At 39.1% G+C, this 27,793-nt stretch overlaps 1 protein-coding gene across 2 annotated transcripts in view; it reads left to right on the top strand.

The window, feature by feature from the left end:
- TSHR (thyroid stimulating hormone receptor) overlaps nucleotides 1-27,793 on the top strand; it is a 1,235,241-nt gene that overhangs the window by 1,144,738 nt on the left and 62,710 nt on the right. The gene's annotated exons all lie outside the window — the stretch shown is intronic.

The following is a 27,793-nucleotide window of genomic DNA, read 5'->3' as shown; positions in this document are numbered from 1 at the left end:
CTTTGAGCAACTTCACAATATATAATATTCCATGTTCCACTTGGGCTCTTGTTGACATTATAATGAGTCCGTGATCCTCAGAACAACAACTTTTAAAGTACAAAGATATAAAATGAAGTATTGTAATGAAATATCGTTAATATAGATCAGTAGAGGAATAAAGTATACACAGCTGTTCGTGTTAGATTCCAGGGATTATAAGGCCATTCTGCTTAAACATTTTAATGACATTACAGCAAGTTTCAAGATCCACTCAGTTTCCTTGCACAGGGCCAGCCTTTGGTCAACTGGTGCCCTAGGCAAAAATGCTTCCCAGTGTCCACCTCCACACCACCCAGCGCCCCCATCCTGGTCTACTTACACCATCCAGATTACTTTTTTCTTCCTTTTTCTCACAGTTTGCCTTCCCCTTCAGTTTTTCCTGTATTCAACATATTTAAAGAAATAATTTCTTTACTACAAAAAATAAACAAATAAATACTTGAAAATGCCCTCCTAGAGAGGTGCCCTGGGAGGCCACCTATTTGGCCTATACCTAAGGCCTGTCCTTGCAAGTTTATTTTCTTTCATTTACAAGATGTGCAGTTATGGGGTTCACAATTTTGATAGGACTTGTTCTCCTTTGACCACAGTGATGCCAGCAAGTGTTCATAAAAACATTAAATGAAACCATGTTTATAAAACTACCCTTTTGAAAAATCTTTTACAGAATGATTAAAATCTATGGAGATTTTAGGATAAGTCTGTAAGCATGAATATTGCAGGTTTCTAAGGCTGGGATTCAGAAAGGCTTAGTGTAAGGTGAAAGCCTTTGCTTGTATGGTTTCTGCACTGTGCTCTGCCTTTCTAATTGATATACTGCAGTTTTCCCCAAGCAGTGATCTCAGTGATTAGAAAAGTCACACGGGTAAATATGTATTCTAATGCAGCAGTGAAGGGAAGTGACTAATGGAAATTAGCCTTGTGTTCACTCCCAGAAATGTCTAGAGTTCTAGAGCTGCTCAGCTGAAGGATTCTGGAAATACTAGGCTGAGTAAAATTTTACTCTAGGTAGAAAAACTGAACACCGTAAAACACAGCAGCCACCTGTTCACTCTTATGGAAGTACTATGGTGCAGATTAGTTCAGCAAAGATGTGGAGGTGGGGCTATTACTGTATGTATGTGGGTGTGGACATGTGTGTACATGTCCGTAGGGGCACAAATGAGGATGCATGTGTGTGTGTGTGTGTGTGGGTGTGTTTCTGTCTGCCTGGGTGATTGCACTGGGGGGTTTATAGAACTGATAGTGTTATGTGTGTGTGTGTGTGTGTGTGTGTGTGTGTGTGTGTGTGTGTGTGTGTGTGTGTGTGTGTGTGTGTGTGTGTGTGTGTGTGTGTGTGAGTGTATGTGTGTGTGTGTGTGTGTGCGTTTGTGCGTGTGTGCGTGTGTGCGTGTGTGTGTGTGTGTGTGTTTGTGTATGTGAGATGCCTTTGCTAATGCAATACATAGGCTGTTAGGGAGAACACTAGCAAAGTCAGATCTGACAGCTCAGTGTTTGATTCAGAGATATGGTAATGAGCTGATAATGAGTTTTTTCCTCACTGTAGCCATAGCTCAATGTGAATCACATCTTCTTTCTGTTACCTTACATGACCAACCTGCAAAGGCAAATATCATGAGCTGCAAACATTTTAGAAAATCCTAGGGCAGGACTTATTTACATTTCCATGTTAAATGTTTTACAGAGTTTTAATAAGGACTGACAGAAAACTCTTAAAGATATAAACAAAAAATGTCTTCCTCTTTAAGTAATATAACAACTTCTCATAAATAAGCCTTGCTGATGTTTAAGGTACTCACTGATTCAATTTTAATAGCAGCTTCTGAAAGGAAACATTAAGAATTAAAGTAGAAAAAAATATCTTGTGTAACAGAGGAACTTTTAACATAAGAAACAGAGAGGAGTGAATGGTGGCTGCTATGTTTTACGGTGTTCAGATTTTCCACCTAGAGTAAAATTTTACTCAGCCTAGAATCCTTTAGCAAAGAAAATCTAGAAGTGCAGACATTTCCGGGAGACAACGCAAGGCTATTTATCATTAGTCACTTCCCTTAGAGGTACATAGGTTCATAGAAGGCTACCAGGCTAAAGGGCCTAGAGCCCTTACAAGCTTAAACATATTTATCCTGAGTTACCCCAATTGTCAGTGTTTAGATGAGTGAAGTTCACAGAGGTAAGGGTCTATGGTAATTAATACCAACTTCCTCTTTCCAGGAGGGACATGGGTGCCACCCCGGCAGTGAAGTTACAGTCACCCATCCATTAATCTAGGTTGTGTATGAAGAGGGTCTCCAGTTGTTGCAGGTGTCTGGTGAGGTATATGCAAAAGGGAGCTTGTACTCAATTATCGGTCTGATGAGTGCCAAAATAATGGAATTATAACATCCTTAGATCTAGGTGTGATGCCTTTACTTATAAGATGTGTCACACAGAAGGATTTTCTTACTACTGTGGATATGTGGTAGTCAAAGTTCAGATTGCTATCAACCTGAGTATCCAGATCACATACCACTGGGTCAACACTTAGGGTGTGCTGACTGCTTCTTTAGCATGCATCTTCACCTATGAGACTGTTCTCCTCACTGAGGTCACTCTGATGGGAAAACTTCAGTGGCAAAAGGGGATAAATAACAGAGAAATCTTGAGATAGCAAAAAGAAGAAGATTAAGCTTTGAAAGACTGAAAAGTTAATGCTTTTTAGGTTTATTAGTGATGTTACATGCAATTATATTGTAAGCAGAAGAAACTTTGTATGTCAACAGACATTAAATACACCCAGGAAATCTAAAACAATGCAAATATGTCATCTGTATCAATTTACCAAATCATGATAAACTGAGTTTAGTTGTGGGCATAACATTTAGAATCCCCCCACTACATTTCCAAGATTAATAACTCACAAAGCATTCTGAGAGAAACCTCTTTTCCAAGCAACTGTTAATGCATTAATTTGTGGCATTAGTGTGTTCTGAATTAAAAAATGAATACAGAATCATTTTTTATTTTTAAAACATTGATTCTATCTACTAGTGATTTATCCAGAAGCATCTATAATTTTATAGGGGACTTTATGTAAGAGTTACTTGCTTGGTTCTTGGTGCTAATAAAAGATTTTAGATAAGACCACCAAACCATTTTAAAGATTTCAGTGTGTGTATGTGTGTGTGTGTGTGGGGGGGGAGACTTGCATGCCTGTATGTGTGTATTTATGTAAGAATGCAGTGTACAGTATGTGTCTGTGGCTACTACTGTTTGTGTGAAACAAAGCTGGTGGTTAGATGTCTAGAGTGCAAAAAGGAAACAAATGGCCTTGACTGCTGGGTAATTAGAAAGGGGTCTCTCTGTGAATTAAAGTGACTGTCTCATTTGCCCTTGATTAGTTTTAACAGTCATTAATCTGGTGAAATACTTTGCTGTGGCTACTGTGTATTTTTGTGAAACAAATTTTAAATATATTGCTTTGGTCCTTATTTTATCACAAAAAAAACATTTAATCAAGTAGCTATAATTGCTGGATATAGGAGCTGTCTGTAAGGTAAAATGACTCACCTTGCTATCATGATTAATTTAAACAGTCATTAATCTGACTTTGCATGACTAGTGGGCATTTTGCAAAGCACGTTAGACTATTTTATTGTAACCATGTTATAATTACAGTCATACAACTGAGGTGTACGTGGTTCATAAAGCCATTTCAGCAAGCTCTATAGCAAGCCCTAGATTTCTTGTGGTAAGATTTGTGACTTATTTAGATAAAGAATTTGCCTTAAAACAGCCTTAAATTCTCCAATAAAATTGGGACAGTCAGTAATGAGGTTTGATAATGTCTACTCAAGGAAAATGCTTGAAAAAGAAAGAAATGGCCACTGATTAAAACACAAAAACAAAGTAATTTAAAAATCAATCTACTACATGCAGATACAGTAAAGTTTTTCCCTAACAAATGTCACAAAAATCTTCAATTCATTAGACAAAGCTACTTCATTTGTCAAAAAAAAAACACATTTTCACGCAATGGAAATATAATGGTCCTACTCTTCTCTGGAAAGAACTTCAAGGAAATGGATGTACAGAAACTCAAGCAAATACAGCTTAGATTCTTATTCCTCCCAGTAACAACAATGAAAATAGAAAAACTTTTAATATGGAACTTATAAGGGACTCACTGAGTTTGTTTTAGTGATAGAAAACAGAACATAAAATTGTTACATAAAAAAAAGTCATCTTATAAATAAATCTGGTTAATATATATGGGAAATATCTAAAACAGAATTAATTGCCATTTATAAATTGAATGACCACCTTCACTGGGAAGGCTAGAGGACAGAATAAATCCATTCTTGTTACATTAGTTTCTAATAAGTAAATATATGCTGAATAGTTCTGTTAAAAACATAGTTTGTTTTTCTTGTCAAGTAAAATGAATAATATATAAACAATATATTATTTAAAAATGCTTGAGAATTAATTAGTATGATTTAATTATTTAGAATGAGTAGGTACTGACACTTAATGTAATTATAATTGCCTGTGAGCTTAAGAAGTCAGTTTTAGAAGGTTAACAAAAAGAAAACTAATAAATAAAAAATGAAACAGAGAATATACAACAAGCACATTTGAACATAGTGAGCACCTTTATTAACATATTATTTTTGTGAAAACTAATAATTTCAGTAATTTGTGTTATTTGGTTGACAGGAATATTGCAGCTTGGCTGCAAATGTAATGCTTGATATGACAGCCATGTTTTTTTTTCCTTCCACATCTTTCAGTGAAAGACTTTAATGGCCACTCACAGTTCAAACATAACTCACAGATTAAGTTAAAAGTTCTTGTCTCACTGTTATGCACAAGATTTGTTTAGAAAATAGACGCAGAATGATAACCAAACCTGGCAGCTGCTTAACATCAGAGGTGTGGTTCCTAATATGCACTTTTATTAACATATTACCTTGTAAACAGTAATGAATTCAATGATTCGTGCTCATAGGAATACATTAATTTGGCTTTGAATGTGATATGTGATATAAGAGCCACATTTGTTTTTTTTTTTCTTTTTTCTTTCCTTTTTTTCCTTCTGCTTCCTTTAGTGGAAGATGTTAATGGATCCAAACCATTCAAATGCAGTTTAGAGAATAAATTAAAATTTTACACTTTGTTGATACACGAGATACATTTAAAAAGGAAGCAGAATGTTAAGTAAATGTAACAGTCACTGAACATCAGAGGTGCAGTCTCTAAAACCGATGACGGTAAACATAAATGGGGATATATTATAATGGAACTGGGGAATAAAGCCAACAGTTGATTCATTTTACTTCTATAATGCTGCAACACTTATAAAATAAGTGCAGTTTCGAAAAGGGACAAAAATGAAGGAGAAACTAAGTGAGAGATTAGGATTAGCCTCCCAGTGGTGTGAGCATTAGAAATAGATGATTGTCGTTGTTGTTGACACCCCAACCCCAAGTGTAAAATTGGGAAAAATGGGTTGCAGGTAGATGGAGTCATGTAACATAAAATAAAAAGACTGGCTAGTCACTAGTAGTTTTGGTATGAAAAGGTAAGCAAGTACATATAAATAAAATTACTGAAATATATGGACAACAAAATCTATTATAACAATCACTTCAACAGACATGTTATAATAACAGTGGATTTATACTACAGATATGATGGGCAGTTTGCAGTATCTGTTATCTTCAAGATGAAAGGTTCAAATGTCAACCACATTATACATTGAGATTATTGATGGCAGCAAAGAGAAGTATCAGCAATCATACTAGATCTAATATATTTTGAGTAAATATACAGTTTTTTTCTGATGTTATATCATTTTTTTATTAAGAACATCTTAGTAATGTTTGTAAAGAAGTCAAAGCATGTGCTATGAAGCAATACTTATGAGACACAAGAAGGGTGCTGACAAACACTATCAAAATGGATTTATTTTTACACAGAAAAATAACTCATCAAAAATGTCTTTGATTCAATGACAACTGATAGATGACAACTTGTCAAAGAGTAGCCTGTTGAAATAGACAAAAAAGAAAAAACTAGTTTTTTTTTTGCGGGGAACAAGCCCCCCCTGCACCTCCCAGACCCCCCTGTTAATTATATATACCAACTCCAAGATCACACTACAGTGGGAAAGAGCAAATTTCCCAATCCCCACTGTATTGTAGTCATGCATATAAGGCCAGCAAGCTTGATCAGCTTATTTCAATCAGTTGTGCTTGCATTTCCCCCTGGTTTGACAAGCTACCATTCAACAGCTTATTGGCGCACACACACACACACACACACACACACACACACACACACACACACACACACACACACACACACACACACACACACACACACACACACACACACACATGCAAGATAAAAACTGAAAAGCTTACAAAAGTGTTGCACCTTGTCTATGAAAGCACAACAATAGCTGGTTTGGGTGTTAACATTATATAAAGATACTGACAAAACTGAATACTAGTATTATCTTGGCCTGTTTTTTCTTTCTCTCTCTTTCTCTCATTTATATCTGTATCTTTTGTGAACAGTTACAAGAAGCTTGATTGGTATGTGTCTTCAAGCAGCTTTATAACATACTGCTGCATTAGTAAATGGTGGGAGTAAAATGTAAGAGCAACCAGATGCATGCTTATATAAACTGCATTAAAATATAGGTTGTTCAGCATGATGAATGTAATTCATAGCTAAAAGGTACAAAGCAAGATTCTTTAAGAAGCATAAAACATCTAATCAGACCACCGTGCATTTTAAGGAAATTAATAGATATGTATTTTAAAATGGAAAGTTATTTTGTATATGGAAGAGTGTTAGAAGTTATCCATTTCCTGAATACAAACAGGATTTACTGTGCAGTTAACAGTTGCTAAGGATAGGCAAAGACTCAATTAGAAGGTTAGTTATTTGGTGTGATTTGATTCAGAAATTTTTTTTTACACTCTTGGTAATCATTATTTTAATAGATAATAATAACAAATATTTTAATGAGTGTGTCTAATGTTATAAAATTAATAAGCAACCAAAAATTTAAGAAATTAAGAAAAAATACTGTGAGCAAACAAAAAAAGAAGAATAGAAATTATAACATATCTTGTAATAACGCCAGTCATCAACAACAAAATTATAAAATGTCACAGTCAAATTTAGTTTCCCTAAATATAATTGCAGGAGAACAGGTGGACTAAGCAACTGCTTGAAAATAAATAAATTCCAAGTAGTATTTCTTCAGGACATGTATTATTAATTAAATTAAGCTTTTGAATGAATGAAGCACTTTAGATTGGCTTAGTATGAAGTGTTATCCCAGTCATCCTTTAAGCAAAAGAGAGGAGGAGTTGCCACATTATGGAAACAAACTTTCTAACTAATTCTATATCAGCAAATTTTATATCATAAAGTATCAACGGCATTAAAAAATTAAGCCCAATTCTTAAGCTATGAATGCTAAAGGTATACAAAAATTATTAAATAGAACTACAATTTTGGCAAAATGTCACCAAATTCAGATGATCAAAAGTTCCAAGAGTAATAAGATGCTATCAGATATTGATGACATAGTTAAGAATTCAAAATATATAATGAAGAATTAAAAAGGGGTCAAAGCTAATGAATAAACAATATGTACCAGACTTCATAAGAGGCAACACTGTATACAAATTTTCAGAGAAAGGGATAGCCAAATTATTAAAACCAACAGAAGTAAAATAAATAATAAAACAAAAATAAATGCAAGCAAAGCACTAGGTATCTATGGTACTACACCTGAAATATATAAAAGTGTACCTTCAAATCTTATATGTATTTTTCACAAGACTTTAGTGTATATACAAAAACAACATACCACTGTTATGGAAATATGCATTAATAACACCAGTTCTAAAACAAGATAAGGATCTTGTGTTGTTACAATAATTGACTAATTTCAGTTTTGAATATAGGCTATATGACATTTATCTCTCTTTCTCTCTCTCTCTCTCTATATATATATATATATATATATATATATATATATATATATATATATATACAGAGAGGGGGGGGCATTATCTACCACAGTTAATAAATTAGAATTAGACAGGCTTTATGCTACATAAGCAAACACAAGACAACATCGAATGATTTTTAACTTTACTGGATTATGTCGATAATAAGAATTTAGAAACTGCTTTTACAAGTTTAGACATCAGATTAGATTCAGTCAGAGAGATACATATTTACTGTATTAGAGGAGTTTAATTTTCCTTGAGAATTTATACAATTACTTACAATACTTTATTCAATTAATTCAGGATAGTTTAAGCTGAGTCCTTTTCTATCACAACCCATTAATATTGAGAAATGTGTAAAATAAGGCTGTCCATTATTGCTTATATTATTTGCTTTACCAATGGAGCCTTTATCATCAACAATAAGACAAAATTATAATACATCTGGTGTCAGTAGGAAAACATATGAATCTAAGATATTATTTTATTGATAACAGACATTAATTTGACAGTTAATCATGTAATTGTGTCAACTAAAGAATTTGAAAGCAACCCAGAACTTTCATTTAATAAAAATAAAACCAAACTGATAATTTTAAATAAAATGCAGAATAGTAAATTCACAAGTCAAGCAAATATAAATAATGAATCTAATGAGTTAAAATACCTAGGAATAACAATAAAAACTGGGGTGGTGAGCATTAGAGTTACTAACTGTAATAAAACTGTGAGTATTATTAAAAGACTAATAGCCAGGTGGAATTTTTATAGCTGAAAATAGACTATCTCTGGGATTCAGTAAACTCCGTGCAGGAATAGTGCTATTCCTGCACAGAATGGTTCATGTCCACGTAGCCACAGCACCACTCCTTGCATATTCATGAAGGTGCGCTGCTGTTTAAGCTACATGGACACAAACCATGAACGAGTGCAGGGGGCGTGTTCAAGTAGAAGTAGTGCATGGACGGCACTTTCTAATCATGATCCGGCATAATATTAGAGAATTTCTCTAATATTATGCCAGTATTTCAGTGTCCGCAGACACTGAAATGAAATAAATGATCATTTCAGTGTCCAAGGACACTGAAATACAAACAGCATCAGGAAAGCAATGCAGGGGGTATGTGACAGGTTCTGTGACACACCCCCTGCATTGTAAAAGTGCCGTACGACACCTCGTAACCTGCTAAAGCAAGAAATGTGTACAATGACACAAATAATTGAGGATAAAGCCCTGAAAAGGGGCACATCTTACATATTGCCCTCACAAACTTATAAAGTTGATAGAAAACAACTCATGCATTAGCATGAATTTCCAAAGGATAGAAGTCTGCAAGTCAAATGTATGCCAGTATTCCCTGGCAGCACTCCATGTGGACAAAGGCACAAATAATGGTGGAGCAAAACACGAAAAATAGGGACACCACTTAAATATTGCCCTCACACACTTGGAAAAGTGGATAGAAAACAGGATATGCATTAGCATGAATTTCGGAAGGATAGAAGCCTGAAAGTCAAATGTATATCATTATTTCCTGACTGCAGTCCTCAGTGACATGTCAGAAAAAACACAATACTCACTATATAACATAATAATATAACGATAATATAATAAATATTTTTTTTACATACTAAGGAATATTTAAGCATAGCCAAGTGGGTGTCCACGTTAAGGCCCTCCATTTAGCATTGCTTAAACATCCCATAGGAGATAAATAAAAATATGCTGCTGAAATTGCTAAGCCGAGATAGTGTAGTGGTTAGAGTCCCAGCTTTACATGCAGGCGTTCACGGCCCGAGTACCAAGACAACCAAGTTATCTTTATATGGGAAAGCAGTATTAAAATTATTTTTTTAACCTTAAGTTACGTAGTAACTGCTTTTTGTCAAACAGGGTAGTATAGCCGGTGTAAAATGTAAGTGTGAGTGCATATAACATGTGAAGCCACCCATGTATACATAAGTGTACCATACAGTATAGTCACATCCCTTTGTCAATGTAAGGAAAGCACATAGAGGGATGCCATGTAAAGTAAATCATATACACTTAATAAATAAACCCATTATTCTAATATATTTAAAAAGTAAAAGTGCTATGCTTAGCAGGTGCAACCATTGCTTAGATGTGAATGCTAAGCAGCAGGTAGGTCAGCTAAGTGGAACAATTTCTCCTTTAAGCACTGTTAAAACCAGCATAGTGGGTCTGTGCACTGCTTAGCTGAGCTTAACCTTTTCAAAATGGTAAAATAACAGCAAAGGGTGGGAATATCGCACTATTTAAATGGCGCAGGCAGGAATACAGCCATAATCTCTTATAGTTCATCTGTGCAGATACAATGGCTGGCATAGGAGAGGGAGTGCACTTTTGGGTGCAACGCTGGAGCATTCAGGAGTCCATGGTCATGGCTGGACACCTAGTAAAACACCATGAAGAGAGATTGCTGCAGGGCCAGTACCTGGGTTTCCACTACAAAGCAGAGGCCTGGGACCATCTCGTATGTGACCTCACCAGTGCTACTGGCATCCCCCGAACTGGTGAGCAGGTATGGCACCACTATGCTGACCTAAAGAGTAGGAAAGGGGTGTTCTTCAATCAGTAGATCCAAGATGGATGGGACCGGAATGCTTCAGCAGTGTGTAAGTATCACTATCAAGTAGTTTGTAGCAAATACTAACCTGAGAATGTGATAGTCAGATATGCATAATCTGTGTTTTTCTCCCCTACAAGTGCAGCAGAGAGGGCTGTGAAAGTCGAAGCCCACGGTGAGACTGCTGAGGTTGCACCGACAGGCTGGTGAGTACAAATCTATTTTGCAGTATAGTGTTCAAATAGCTAAGAAGGAGTACATTGCTTACTGCTAGTAGATATACTGTTACTGTGTGAACTGAATAAATAAAAAAGTTTGTCTGACTAATACTGAAGTACAATAAAAACCCTTACAAAAAACTGTTGTGTTTATTCTGGTATGTTGTAGACATATATAGAATGTTATACAGGTTCTTCACAGCAAATATGGCTGTGACAGCATACATTAACTGAGGTTCATCTGTGAACATGCGGTTAAGAGAAACTGTAGATGGTATAGCTGTAAAATAAGATATACATTAAATGTGAAATGTATACTGCACTAAGCTCTGAACCCTGAATAGTAATATGTAAAGTATCAAAGTGTGCTCCATGCAGCATTGCCTTGTGTTAACCTTTGCTTTCCAGATTGTAGTAATCCAAAGGACTAATGCACAGTACAATAACTATCTGTCATGCATGCATCACAGGATTACAAGTTCAGACTGCCTAACCAAGAGAATATTAGGCAGAAACCAGTGAAACAAAAAACAGCAGTTGCCAAGTAGCTCATTGTGATGAGATATAGCTTAGTTGCCAATTTTGTACACCCAGACATGGTTCAAATTCAAGGAGTGGTACTAAGATGTGTGCAACTCTACACACAAGGAATCAGGAATAAATGTAAAAACAGTCAGGTAGTTTTAACAGATATTTTCCCCACAGGTTTTACAGAAAAGGAAATGTTGCCAGTAGCTGTATGAAGGGTATACTAATAAACTGTGTACAATTGTTCAATTGTCCCACCACATGCCTGCAAATGACAGCAATATGTACTCTTCCCGAGTTCTTCTCAGCTGTATGGATATTTACTGAATGTCCAGATATTTGTCTCAGATTTTTGGACCGTTTTACATAAAGTAGCAGTGTCATGCAAAATCAGTGGCAAACCATTACAGACTGAAGTTGGAAAATAATGATAGACATACAAGTTTCATACATCATATCCTTTAGAAAAGCCATGCAAATGCAAAACCTGTTATTTTATCAACTTTCTAAGTTTGTAAGAGCAATATCTAAAAATTATCCATATTTATGGGCCTTTGTCTCACTCTTATGTATGGCTTTGTCCAGATGTCATGCTCTAAGAGGTTGAGAGGTATGTTCCAGATACATGTCTCTCAAGTGTCATGCTGTCACGGCTAGTGCTTACTGCTGCAAATAATCCTGGACACAGACAGGAAACCAGTTGATGTGTGCAAGTAGCACACTCACATAACAGCAGTTCAGAGTGCCCTTCCTGTGCCAGATATGTAACCCTGTATGTACGAGTCCCCTCTAGTTGTGTACCCAGAGTTGTTGCAGTTTGCCTCATACCATTCCAGCTGACAGTTTAATAGGTATGTTTGTACTACAGAAGCTATGGGCCATAGGTAGATGTAAAGTGAGGGCAGACCCATAGAGTTTTGAGCAGTACTATTGTGGAAAATAGAAGCATAAACAGTTGTTAATGGACTTTTTGTCTTTCCCCCAATCCCTCATCTGCATCAGTAATTATTACTCATATACTATGGGTATGTTGTGTTCCAACCCTAATGTTGGGACTTATGTTATATTATTCTTAATATGTTTGATTGCTTGCATGTTAACATACCTTGTTCAAATACCATTGTTGGTGGCCTGTTGCCATCAGTGTTACTGGCATGCTGTTACAATGCATACTGTTTTTCCATTTAGGCATGTGTTCTGTTTGCAATGCAACTGTTTCAAATCTGTTTTATGGGGTTAATTGGAACAACCACGCATGCTGTTATAACTAATTTTGAAATGTGTTGTTCATGACTAACCAACTTATTCTGTAAAGCCTCAACACCATAGTGGATTTGGGAAGGCAGATCTCAGTGGATCCGCCTGCCCTGCCTCATTTTGCCATGGCACTGAACCCCAGCATGTCTAGGAACCAACCCAGATCTCCCTCATCTGCTGGTCCTGCACTACCTTCGGGTGGCATTGCCTCAGGGGATGTGGCCCATCCCCCCAAGAGTGGTCATGGACATGAGCCTGTCACCCACAGTCAGGTCCATGGTTTGGTGCACAGCACCCTTTGATCTAAGTTTGGAGAGCAGCTGCGCCAGATTGAGGGCCACCTGGTGCACCTCAAGGGGCAGGCCACCCCTCTTGTCCAGCCCCCAGCACAGCCACCTTTGGGGCCATGAAGGTGCAGTGGTGACTGCCCATGGGTGGGGATCTCAGTCCCACTGTAACCATATGGGGGCCCATGGGCTTCGGATTCCCAACCACCCTCCCCATCAAATACCCCCCTCATGTGTCATATACCACCCCTGTATGCTGTCTTGTCTGTCTTGTCTCTCTACCCAACCTACCTCCCCCAGACATATCTACAATCCTTCCCCAACATCCCACTCTCACCTTTAAAAAAAAAAAAGGCATATGTCCCAAAAAAAGATATTGCCCCATACACAGCTGCCCATTTCACTTACATGTCCACTGCACACATGGAATCTGGTCCAATTGGCTTGACAGCACATTTCTATTGTCTTCACCCCTCTGTCTGGGGTGTGAGTGTCCAAATTCACCTCCAAATTCTGTACAAACGCACAGCTGTTGCTGTATAAGAAATGGGACAGCTATGGAACTTCCCTACACCCATCCTGCACATCCTGAGCTATCTTTCATATTGTTTTTCCCTCACCAAGCCCATTTTTCAACACTTTCCTATCACCACTTTTCTTTTCTTTTAAAGAAATTAGCATGGGTGTAAGCATGAGTAAGCAAGCTTGCACAATGCTAAGTGAAGCCAACACAGATTAAGCATCTCTACGGTTAACCATGTGTTGGCATCGCTTAGCATCACGCAAACCTGCACAAACTGACTTAAACTGCTTTAATCACTTTGTCTCCATCAGACACTGTTCTGCCTAGCCAGAAAATAATCATCCTTGCCAAGTCTCTAACCCAGGGCCCTGCACACCATAGTCAGAGCAATGCACCACTACACCACTTGAGCTGTAGGGATTTCTGATGCTTTCACAAACATACCATGCAGAAGAGTCATTCAACAGTAAGGAAAAAATTCTGTAGAATCAGTCAGGTTTTGTATATATACATATACACATGTATATATGTATGGAGATGCATATATTTTGAAAAATATATATACATAATATATATATATATATATATATATATATAGAGAGAGAGAGAGAGAGAGAGAGAGATACCTATAAAATATATACATATAATATATATATATATATATATATATATATATATATATATATATATATATATATATATATATATATATATATATATATATATATATATATATATATATGGGAACACTTTATAAGCTCGAAATACTGAAATCTCGAATTTCAGTATCTCAAGTTCATAAAGTGGAAGGATTGGAAGATCGCAACCCGAGAAGCGTGAAATTCAAAATCTCAAATGTGGGAGATTTTGAATTAGCGGTCCTGGTGTTGCACTGTGTTCATGAATTCAGGTAAGTGTTTATGTTTAAGGTTGTTGGGTAGGGGCTGTAGTGTGTGTTAGTGTGTGTTGTTACTGTGATGTGTGTGTGCGAGAGGAATGCAATTTGTGTGGTGGTGTTTTGTGTCTGTGTGTATGTAGTATGACCTTGGAGTTAGAATATTTAAGTAGGTGGGGTTTGGGGGGGTGCAGAGGGGCTTGCCCCCTGCATATCATAAGGGTAGGTGTGTGTGCTTATTTAGTTGGGTGCATGTGTGTTGTAATGGTATTTGAAAGTGTTGGCAGTTTGAATTTTGCAGTTTTGCAGTTTCAGGATTTAGGGCTTCGTGATTGTGTTGTTTTGGGTATTTGGATTTTCTACTTTATGGGCTCGAGATTCTGTAATTCGAGATTTCAGAATTTTGAACTTATAAAGTGAATCCATATATATTCATATATATATATATATATATATATATATATATATATATATATATATATATATATATATATATATATATATATATATATATATATTCATAACATGTAGTGGAGTCACACCTCAGAACCATGCCTCTCAATGTCTTATTGCAAGAAATCTGGCCAAAGGCTGTCAAAATGGGGGACAATGGGCCAAAACTAGGGACCTATATCAAATATTGCTCTTAAGTTGATAGAGTAACAGGGTTTGTTTCAACATACATTTTCCGAGGGATGCGAGGTCTGAAACCGAAATGTATGTCATCATTTACTGACAGAAATCCTCAGATCATCACAGTGATGTACCAGAGAAATAAAAATAATGAATCTGTGGAACAGACCAGAAATATGAGCAATAAACCTGGACATTATGAAACAATCCATCCATTCAAGAGGTATGCTCAGAACCTATTAGTGCAACGAATCTGAACCAAGCCTGACAAAGTGGGGGAGAAAACCATGAAAATAGGGACATATCTGAAATACTGGAGTAAATAAGCTGACACAGTTGCTGCAGTAACACCCTTCTGTCTGTTCTAACATATATTGACTGAAATAGCACAAGTCCAACACTCAATTACGTCTCACTAGTTAGTGACTTAAATCCTCACATCATCCCACTGATGTGTCAGAAATACACAACACTTATGGGGTCAGACAACAGTACATTCTACAAATATTTGGACATAACACATTAGGGAAACTACACTGCTAAGCATGTTACCAGCACTGTCCAAACTACAGTCAGACTGACACAACACTAACCCAAATTCGCTATGGGGAATTACACATGTATTTGCAAATATATCAGGCACTACAGGGATGTAACAGCACTGAAAAACAGACATGAAAGTGCATACCCACAACCAATTTCACCACAGTCACAGTGCAATACTGGTAAGCCAAATGAACAGTAGAGTATAAGTACTGTGTGAACAAAAAAATCATGTTTGCCACTCACACACTACCCCTACATATACTGGCCCAACTCACAGTGTAGTATGAATCCTGACCGTGGCACGGGACATGTCTCAGTCTGCCCCTACAAACATATACAGCCGATAGACCACCTGAAATCAGAGCAGCATGAACAGTCAGACATAAAAGGAGCCATAACACTTACATCTAGCCCCTCCCTACATAGGCCAAATAACATTTACACACTACACTGCTACACAATCATGACAGTCTGTCAACAATCACCAGAAATACACAGACCTCTCAAATGTCCCACAGAATGTCCAGGCTTTGTCCTCGTATGTAAGGCCTCTTCCACACAACATGTCTGGCATTCTGATACATCACTGGGATGATATCAGGAATGAAGGCAATAAATAATGATATACCATACCTATCAACCTCTTACTGCATGATATCTGGACAAAGCCTGACATACTTGGGGAACAGAGGCCCAAAAACAGCGGCATATTTGAAATATTGCTGTTATAAACTGAGAAAGTTGCTGATGTAACAGGGTTTGTTGTAACATATCTTTGCTGAGGGATATGAAGTCAGAAACACACATGGATGTTACCATTTACTGAATGCAATCCCCAGAGTATGCTACTGATTTATTTATTTTGTTTATTTATTTTATTTTACATTTATTGACCGGGATAGTCCGACTGGATATATGTCCATTTTCAGCAGAGGCCCGGGGAGAAAAACTCCACATACCAAAAAAGAGACAGTACATACATCACTGAGTGATAAACTCAGGCACACATGTTTAGAAAAATATAGACAAAGAATACAGGCAGACATCAATATACACAATGTGCAGACTTATATCTGATTGGCAAAGACATATCAGAAAATGTGAACATAGAATACAATCAGATCTGATAATTCACAATGCTTAGACATTCAAATGCTATGAGGCATAGATACTTGGCTAAACAGCAGGATGGGTAGCAAGACATGTATTAGTGAAGTTATTAGTCAGGTTTAGAAGAAGAGCACAGCCAATGAGATGTGAGGTATTTTGTGAGCTCTATTTTAAATAAGGGTAGTGAGGGAGTGGATTCCAGATTTTACCAGTTGAGTTGACAAATATAGCATCGCCTGCAGAGTTGTTGGATTTTTGGGTCAGTATCATTACTTTATCAGCTACGTATAATGGCCTGGGGGCACTATGAGGGGTGAGAATATTTTTGAGGGCAGGGGTGTTATCAGGTTGATAGAGTATTTTATGCACTACTATAAGCTGGTTGAACTGTAGAAGGATAGGATACTCTAGCCATCCCAGTGCTTTTAGGTTTTGACAATGGTGGGTCCTAAAAGCCATGCCAGTAGTGAATCTGGCTACATGAATGCAACATCCTGATAATTTGTTGAGATCAGTTTTGGATAGGTTGGTGAGTACAGGGGAAGCATACATAAGGCTAGAGAGGAGGTGTGATCTTGCAATAGCTACCCTAGCTGGGGGGGGGGGGTGAGGAAAGGTTTGGCTCTGTATAGGGAGCTAAGTTTTTTGTTGACTGACTTAATAGTGTGATTGACATGTTTATCAAATTTAAGGTTGCTGTCTATTATTATGCCTATAAGCTTTGTATGGTCATCAGGGTAGATAATGGTGTCATTGCTAGATTTGATGTTAAAGGAAGGAGGAGAAATTCTACAGTTAGGGGAGAAAAGTAGTAGCTTGGTTTTGTTATGCTTTAGAATCAGGCGGTGATTAGCTAACCATGTTTCTACTGTGCTGAAAGGGGTCTGGGTGAGGGTTAGAAGTTGTGTAGGAGGGGATGCAGAGCATATCAGCATTGAGCCATCTGCATATTGGATGCAGGTGGCTCCTGGGATGGTGGTGTGCAGATCATTGATAAAGATAGAGAAAAGAAGGGGTCCTAGTATGGCCCTTGTGGGACACCTAGGGTTAGAGGAAGTTGGGATGACAGATTGCTCTGCCATAAAACAGCCTGCTGTTTACCATTTAGGTAGGAGTGAAACCATTGTATTGCGTATTGAATTAAACCGATGGTTTGTAGGGTATTGAGCAGTAGCTGATGGTTGACCATATCGAACGCTTTTGAGAGATCTGGAAGAGTGCTGAAGATAGTCTGTTGTTGTTACAATGAAGATTGATGACATTAGAGAAAGGTAGGATAGAAAAGCCGTGGTGGTACTGTGGAATGGCCTAAAGCCATGCTGAGAGTCGGCGAGCTTTCCATTTTGAATAAGAAAGTGCATGATTTGTTTGTGTATGCATCTTTCCATGATTTCAGCTAGTGGTGAAAGAATGGCTATAGGTCTGAAGTTAGATAATTCTGTGGAACTTCCTCCTTTATGGAGAGGTATAACATGTGATATTTTCCATATTGCTGGGATGGATCCTTCTCAGATGGATCTGTTGATAAACATAGAAATGGAAAGTGCTATGGCATCAACTGCTTTTTGAAGATATTCAGCTGGGAGGTGGTTGGCAGCTAGTGTAGTAGGTTTTAGCTTTTTGAGTAAGGTCCGGATCAGGTTGGTAGGTATGATTTGAAAGGTAAAGGTGGGTTGGGTGCTGGGTGGATCAGGGCTAGATGTGCCAGAGCTGGTGTTTTTGTGTCCGATGGAGTGAGATGGGTAGCTAGAGACTGGATAGTTTCAGTAAAGATGGAGTTGAAACTGTTTGCAATTTCAACAGGGGATTTATCACGGGCAGCTGATGGGGTAGGAGTGGCAGAATGGCCTAGGTGGAGAAGATTGTTAATACCAGCCCAGAACTTTTGAGGTTTTAGGTGATATTTTTGTTGTAGGAGGGTGTAGTGATTTTTTTTTTGTCTAGAATGACAGATTTTTTGGTCTGGTTCCTTAGCTTGGTCTATAGGGGCTTTGGTAATATGCCACCTGTCCCAAGCATTGTTTCTTAGTTTAATTTTGGATTTTGTTTCTTTAGATAGCTACGGTGCAACTGTGGCTTTTACACAGATGGTATGGGTAGGAGCATGGTGGTTAAGGATAGCCAGAAATCTGGTATTGAAGTACTCAACTGCTTCTTTTAATGGGAGCCGTTTCAAGACATTCCAATTACATGCTTTGAGTTCATTTTGGAAGTTGTCAAGGTTAAAGTTCCTGACATTTTTTATAGTTTTGCAGGTGGGCTGGTTGCGAATGTCAGCTTTGAGCTTAATAATATAGGTAAGGCAGTGATCACTTAAATCATCGGGTAATGTACCTGACTTGTACGTTTGGGGGTGGCTGTTAATAAGTATCCAATTAAGGATACTATCTTTGACTCTATTTTTGCTAAATCTGGTGGGGGTGGCAATGATCTGAGTAAACCCATGGAGGTTTAAATGGATGGAGGGAGTTTCAGAGGAACAGATTTTCCAATCAATGTTAAAGTCCCCCAAGGCAATGGCTTTCTGGGGATAGTTAGAAGCTGGCCAATGTAAGATATTTTCTAGAGTATTATCATTCTTGCTGGGTGGAATATAAATGCAGACAATGTATCTGCATTTATTTTTTGTTTATTAATAGTTTGGTGATGTGAGACTTTCTGCATTGCCAAACTGGGGTGGCTGTTGCATGTCAATTGTTATTGCTAGGGTAGACTTGTATAGTACAGCTACACCACCACCTTTCCTGGAGATCCGGTCCAGTCTAAGGATGTTGTACTATGGGAGGGGTTATCTCATTATCTTTGGTTATTGGTTTTAGCCAGGTTTCTGTGAGGCAGAGAATATCAGGGGAGTGAACAGCTAAGAGTCCATGTAGCATATGGATCTTGTTGTTTAGGCTTCTGACATTGAGATGACAGACCAGAAATGAGTTTGGAAGTCTATCAATCTGGGTAGTACATGTTGGGTTGTTAGATGGTGTGCTTGGGTCTACTGCTGTGGATGGGCCAGGGTTGGGGTGGATGTCTCCAGCCTTCATAAGATTAATTTTTAAGTTGCTTATGAGTCTTAAAAATTTGTTTATGATTTTTTCGTAGCTTTTGTTTTTTAAGCTAATGTAGTGGTATTTAGTCGGGTGATGGTAACTGGGGGGCGAGGAATTAGGAGAGGGAGTGGTTATGTGGTGGATAAACTTATTAAATCCTGGGTTGTCTGTTTGAGAGTTTGGGTATTGGATTTCAAGATGCTGTACATATTCATAGGAGCTTAGGTGATTATAAATGGCTAGCAGGGGTACTAAGGGTAGCAGCATTAGTGTTTTAGCTGTAGTCATAGTAAATTACCAGGGTAGGGTCTGTACTGAGTGTATGTGGTGGATAAAAGATTTGAGAGAATAGAATAGCTATGGGTGGGTTAATATGGATAATGGGGTGGATAGAGGGTGTATTGTGCTAGGAGTTTGCTGGGTTCTAGGAGCATGTGTAGTTAGATAGCTAATTAAGGGGCATGCTAGTGGTACTATAAACATAGTACTACCAGGGGCGGGTGGGATATGGGGGCAGGGTGGGGCGCGGAATGAGTGAAGTGAGCGTAGTAGGGCTAAACCAGTAAAGCAGATGGCTAGAGGCAGTATGTGCAGGTATGAGTTACAAGCACGCTTTTTTGTTTCTTTTTATATGTCCAATACTCTGTTCCTAAGCCCTACTGTTAAATGAGTTACAAACACACTTTTTTGTTTCTTTTTATATGCCCAATACTCTGTTCCTAGGCCCTACTGTTAAAAACTACACAGTTCCCTGCCTGCTTTTCAATTTACAAAGCAGAGAGCCCATTTTCCAATTACTTTTTGTAGCACTCTTGTTTCACTTAGTTTATTGAGAAATGCACTGTTTGGAGGTGCAGAGCACACTACGCTCATCTGTTGAACAGTAGAAAGCACTCTGTTTTTACCTTAATTGGGGAAGAAAGAAGGCTACAGGAAAGTCTAACCCTTCCAACTTAATGCTTATCTGCATAAACAGAATACATGCGGGAGTTATGGGGACATTCACCAGTGCTCTTTGGACCCGGTTTGTTAGCTTTACAGGTGGCAAGGTATTTTAGTGGATATTGACCTTATTAAAACAAGTTCTGTGGTGGGGAAAGTCTTTTGTACTTGTTGTTATTTCCGAAATTACCCTATATGCTTTTACAAGCCTTTCAGGGGGAGATGAGGTAGGAACACCTTATTAAAACAAGTTCTGTGGTGGGGAAAGTCTTCTGTACTTGTTGTTATTCCCAGAATGACCCTATATGCTTTTACAAGCCTTTCTAGGGGAGGGGAGGTAGGAACACCTTATCAAAACAAGTTCCATGGTGGAGAAAGTCTTCCGTACTTGTTATTCCTAGAATGACCCTAGATGCTTTTACAAGCCTTTCAAGGGGGAGGTGAGGTAGGAACACCTCATTAAAACAAGTTCCATGGTGGGGAAAGTCTTCCATACTTGTTGTTATTCCCAGAATGACCCTATATGATTTTACAAGCCTTTCAGGGGGAGGTGAGTTAGGAGCACCTCAACTGACTGGGACCTGGTGCACTGGTTAATTTTGAGAGATTTTCCAAAGACAAAAAAAATGTTTGAGGAACACACCAAACATAAGAGTCCAAATTTGTATGGACAGCCCTACAGTTGAGAGTTATGTCAACCACATAACCCTGTCAGACTTAAAATCACGCAGAAAATCCATGTCCAGACAAACCCTGTTAGACTAGCATTAATAAAACTGTATAACAGCAATACTTACATTCTGTTCCTATGTCTGGAACATTCTCACTCATTTTGTTGGGCTGTCTCCACAGTTTTCATTGTAAGAGGTATTTCCAAATACCCTCTGTGATGCTGTTGCTCACACACTTCCATGAAGTCCTCCTCACAGGCAAGGAAAAGGGGGCAACACCCACATGAAGTACTCAGTTATAGAGGAGTGTGCTGCCATGCTGTTGGCTATAGGAATAACAACGCAGCTGTTCTGTATGCAGTTATCAAGTTGGGGACACCAATTGGTGCACAGGTCATCAGCTGCTCATGAACATTACCTACAAAAGGCAAGTTGCTGCCTATGCAAAACAGATTTATACCCTACATCATGAGAGAAAGAGACAGAGAGACAGAGACAGACAGACAAACAAACAAACCAACACAAATCAAACCAACTATACCTGGAGGAAAAAAAAAGGTATGTCAAATAAGTAAGCATGTAATGGAATGTAGTAGGGGTATATAATAATGGGAAATAGGAAATTAAACAAATATGTAAATAAATAGGAAGTTAAACAAATATGTCTCAACAAGACTTGCTGTACTGATATATTGCTGATCACAACCTATTGCCATAGCATCTGGCTCTGTCTGCAGGACATAGATTACAGCTCAGGCCCCTGAGTCACCCCAGGAAAGTATGGCTCACATATGAGTACTACTGGAGTGTATTTTGAACAATACTGACTGTGACACTGCTAAGGCAGCTACTGGGATGTTGTAGATATCCATATGTTACTTGTGAATATAACTATGATATACATGTTTGTCTCAGAAATGTGAGAGGCCTATACAGGGTATTTACATAGTAAACTACTGTTGCAGATGTGTGTGTTGAACTGCACGTGATATACTGAGCTCATACCATTCAAATGTCCAGTGTTATGCACACTGACCATATGTGTGCCTCATATTTGTAGTCATTTACTCAGAGTTGTGTTATGTCTGGCAAATCATTGGCAAATCTGTGAAGATTGATATTACAACATCTCCTTCTTTTTCTTTTGGCTGTTCCCATTGGGGTCACCACAGTTGGTCATCTGTTTCCATTTCTTAATGGCCTCTGCATCTTGCTCTCTCACGCCAACTACCTACATGTCCTCTCTCACCACATCCAGAAAGATTATCTCAGACCTTCCTCTTTTCCTCTTACCTAGCAGCTTCATCCTTACCATCCTTTTCCCAATATACTCAGCATCTCTCCTCAGCACATGTCCAAACCAATGTAATCTTGCCTCTCTGGCTTTGTCTCCAAACCATCCAACCTGGGCTGACCCTCTAACATACACATTCCAAATCCTGTCTACCCTCATCACACCCAGTGCAAATCTTAACATCTTTAACTCTGCCATGTCCAGCTTTGACTCCTGTCTTTTTGTCAGTGCCACTGTCTCCAACCCATATAACATAGCTGGTCTCACTACCCTCTTGTAGACCTTCCCATTCACTCTTAATGGTACTCATCTATCACAAATCACTCCTGAAACTTCTCTCTGCCCTCTCCATCCTGCCTGTACTATCTTCTTCACCTCTCCTCCACACTCAACCCAAGTATTTAAACTCTTTGCAAACTCTATTCCCTGCATCCTCACCATTCCTCTATCCTCCTTCTCATTCACACACATATATTCTGTCTTAGTCCTGCTGACCTTCATTCCTCTCCTCTCTAGAGCATATCTCCACCTCTCCAGGGTCTACTCAACCTGTTCCCTACTCTCACTACAGATCACAATGTCATCTGCAAACAACATAGTCAATGGGGACTCCTGTCTTATCTTGTCTGTCAACCTATCACCACTACAAATAAGAAAGGGCTCAGAGCTGATCCCTGATGTAATCCCACCTCCACCTTAAATGCATCCATCACTCCCACTGCAGACCTCACTGCTGTCACACTACCCTTGTACATATCCTGTACCACTCTTACATATTTCTCTACCACTCCTGACTTCCTCATACAATACCACAACTCCTCTACAGGCACCCTGTCATATTCTTTCTCTAATTCCACAAAGACACAGTGCAACTCCTTCTGACCTTCTCTGTACTTCTCCATCAACACTCAGAGCAAACATCACATCTGTAGGGCTCTTTCCTGGCATGAAACCATACTGCTGATCACTAATCATCACCTCCCTTCTTAACCTAGCTTCCACTACTCTTTCCCATAACTTCATGCTGTGACTGATCAATGTTATCCCTCTATAGTTACTACAGCTCTGCACATCACCCTTATTCTTAAAATCGGTACCCAAACACTTCTCCATTCCTCACGCATCCTCTCACTTTCCAAGATTTCATTAAACAATCTGGTTAAAAACTCCACTGCTATTTCTCCTAAACACCTCCATGTTTCCACAGGTATGTCATCTGGACCAACAGCCTTTCCATTCTTTATCCTCTTCATAGATATCATTACTTCCTCCTTGCTAATCCATTGCACTTCCTGATTCACCATACCCACATCATCCAACCTACTCTGTCTCTCATTCTCTTCATTCATCAGCCCCTCAAAGTACTCTTTCCATCTTCTCAGCACACTCTTCTCACTTGTGAATACATTTTCCTCATTATCCTTTATCACCCTTATCTGCTGCACATCTTTCTTAGCTTGGTCCCCCTGTCTAGCCAAATGGTACAGGTCATTTTCTCCCTCCTTAGTGTCCAATCTTTCATACAACTCTTCATATGCCTTATCCTTAGCCTTTGCCACCTCTCTCTTTGCCATGCACCTCATCTCCTTATACTCCAGTCTACTTTCTTCATCTTTCTGACAATACCACTTCTTCTTCACCAACCTCTTTCTCTGTATACTCTCCTGTATTTCCTCATTCCACAACCAGGTCTCCTTGTCCTCCTTCCTCTGTCCAGATGTCACACCAAACACCTTTTTAGCCATCTCCCTTACTAGCTCTGTTGTAGTCACCCAGATATTCAGTAACCCTTCACTGCCACCCAGTGCCTGTCTTAACTCTTCCTGAACTCAGCCTCACAATCACCCTTTTTCAGTTTCCACCATCTGATCCTTGGTGCTTCCCTCACGCTCCTCCTCCTCTTCTTAATCGCCAATGTCATCTCACAGTCCAATATTCTATGCTGCCTAACAACACTTTCCCCTATCACCACTTTACAGTCTCTAATCTCCTTCAAACTGGCCCTCCTGCATAGGATATAATCCACCTGTGTGCATCTTCCTCCTCTCTTGTATGTCACCCTATTCTCCTCCCTCTTGTTAAAATACATATTCAGCACAGCCATGTCCATCCTTTTTGCAAAATTCACTACCATCTCACCTTCTGCATTCCTTTGCTTAACACCATACCTACCCATCACTTCCCCATCCTCTTTGTTCCCTTCACCAACATGCCCATTGAAATCTTCTCCAATCACCATTCTCTCATCTTTGGGAACAGTCATCACCACTTCATCCAACTCACTCCAAGATTTTCCTTTCTCATTTATCACACACCCAGCTTGCAGAGCATATGCACTAACAGCATTCATCAATACACCATCAATTTCCAGCTTCATAAACATCACTCTATCCGACACTCTTTTCACCTACAAAAACACCATTGGCATACTGTTCCTTCAGGATAACCTCTAAACAATTTATCCTCCCATCCACACCATGATAGAACAATTTGGACCCACCTCCAATACACCTAGCCTTACCCCTTCCATCTGATCTCTTGCACACACAATATACCGACCTTCCTTCTGTCCATCATATCAGCTAGCTCTATCCCTATACCAGTCATACTGCCAACATTAAAAGTTCCTACCCTCACTACTACACTTCTAGCCTTTCTCCTCTCTTCCTGCCATATGAGTGTCAGACATCCTCCAGGGTATATCTGTGAATGCAAAGGCTATTTTGCTATCAAGTGACTTAAGTGTGATACAGCAATATTAAGAAAGTGTTACTAATTTTGACCCATCACCCCCCCCCCCATGTATATGTGGCGTCTTCCAGATATCCTGCTCTAACAGGTTGAGATGAATGACTGAACAGCAAGAGTGTAAATACAGTGTGCCATACTGACATAGAACAGAAATGTATATCAGGTATTACCTGTGCACACCTGTGCATATGTATGTATGAGTAGGTGTACCCGGCCGCCTCATAACAACAAACATGGGATGCAAAACATCAGGTAAATAAGCTGTACATGTTGTACACGTGTGTAATCTTAGTTTCTGTGCATCCAACAGAGTTAGATTTCTACAGCTACTGGTTGCTGCATTGCCTTGACACATACATGGATACTAGAATAAGCATGATAATCAGATTGAAATTGGAGAGGTGTCCAACTGTGTTATGACCTTGTGTCCATGCCTACTGCAGCTATATGGCCACATACATAGCTGCATGGACTCAGCAATACTTGTAAAACCTGCCTCCACCAAGATAGAGTAATCCTCTTTGCTGGACAGTAGAAATACACAAACCACACAATCGATTGCTGTATTGGCTGTGCAGGCAAAGTAGGAGCAGACACCAACTTGACAGCAAGTCAACCTTTGTCTGAATGAGAATATAATGTCACAGGTGAATTACTGTAAGGCTAACTATGAGTACAAATTGGATACATCCACCAAGGGCAATCACAAGGCCATCTTCACATATGTCTGCAATCTCAGAGGCAACAACCTAACCCACCCTGTAATGGTGGTCAATCACACCACATACACATACACCATAGCTGTAGACAACATTCTGCAGACAGGTTTAGGGCAACCATCACCCCCCTGGCTCCCCATCAGTATAGGTGGATATGCACAGCACCCACACCCCTCCCCTCATCATCAGGGAGCAGGTCCATACTGTCTAATTAAAGTCAACAAAAGCAAGTCTCCATAGGTCCTGATAACATTCAGTCTGCATTCTACATGAACTCAGGCATATGCTTCCAGCTCCATTACACACTGTATGCAAGCAAAGCCTGAGCACCATTGACATCCCATCTGCAAGGAAGATGGCCACTGTCATCCCTCTACACCAACGTGAATGATAAATGGTGGTTCATGCAATGTGCTGGCCCTCATTGGGGGAATCATGACACATCAGGACCAGGAGTGCAATGCAGGTTCATACTTTGCTGATAGATGACAGGGGTATATTGGTTGCAAGTGGTGGCTAATGATAGGCAATGCTGATGTGCTAGCTCTGTAAATAACTTTGGGTAATGTCTGAGGTCCTGTGATGTGTTTCCCTGTTTATGTCTTCCAGGTAACATGCAGCGGAAGCCAGCAGATACTGCAGCTGAAAATGCAGCCATTACCGATGCCATAATCCAGCACCATGGGGTGATGTTCGGCCATAGCCGACAAAATCTGCAGGAGCAGACTGCCCTGTGGGATGACCTTGTCCACAGAGTTAGCACCTTGGGCCACTATGGCCACACATACAATCAGGTCAGGCATCGGGCAACTTACCTAATACATCGTGTCCAGCAAAGGGCTGCTGCCATGGCCTGGGATGTACTGCTACAGGTAGGGGTCCAGCCACATAGGCCCTACGTATGGCAACAGAGGAGCTCCTTGCAAACCTTGGGGCAGCCTCCACACAACAGCCAATACAAGAAACACAAGTCGTGAAGGTGGTGGCACCCAGGCAACAGGCGAGGAGCATCCAGATAAGGCTACAGTGCACATACATTTAATCATGTAGCAGTAATACTGTCTTCTATAGAGTATCTAGATGCATATGTCAGTTCAAACTGCATTTGTGGATGGGATTTAGTAATGCACACAAGTGCACATCTATGGTGAAGGACAGCAAAGTGTGTACTATCAAAGCTTGTACTGTACATGTGCAGAAAAATAGCATTCATCTTGTACTAATGCCAAATGTCAGTCTGCTGACAATACCTCTCCCCTACAACTACATAGGTCCCTCTGGATTGGATGTGGGACAGCAGTCTGAAGCTGATGTGTATGGGATTTTCCGTTGTGGCTCACCAGTACCCCAGGCATGTTAAAGTCATGCATTTCACCATGCACACAACTGTTACTCTCAGCCATATTGCAATATCTGCATGTTCACTTGTGGTGGGATTAACTGCATTGCATCACAGTGGTCATCACAGGGGCCTATTTGTAGGAGATGTCACACATCTGTAGCATATCTCACAACCTGTCATTGCAAGAATCTGGACAAAGACTGGCAAAATGGGGGACAAAGGCCCAAAACTAGGGACATAGTTTATAAATTAGTGTTATACAATACATATAAATGGTGTACACACACCTGTTAAAATGCCAGGTATTTGTGATATACAAAAGTGAGAGCACAATAAAACATTTCCAAACCCTTCTGACCTTTCTTGTGATCTATAATCTGTACAA

Source organism: Protopterus annectens, chromosome 6.part0, assembly GCF_019279795.1.
Source record: "Protopterus annectens isolate FY-2018-M chromosome 6.part0, PAN1.0, whole genome shotgun sequence".
Taxonomy (NCBI): Eukaryota; Metazoa; Chordata; order Ceratodontiformes; family Protopteridae; genus Protopterus; species Protopterus annectens.
This window is presented reverse-complemented; position numbering and strand designations above follow the sequence as displayed.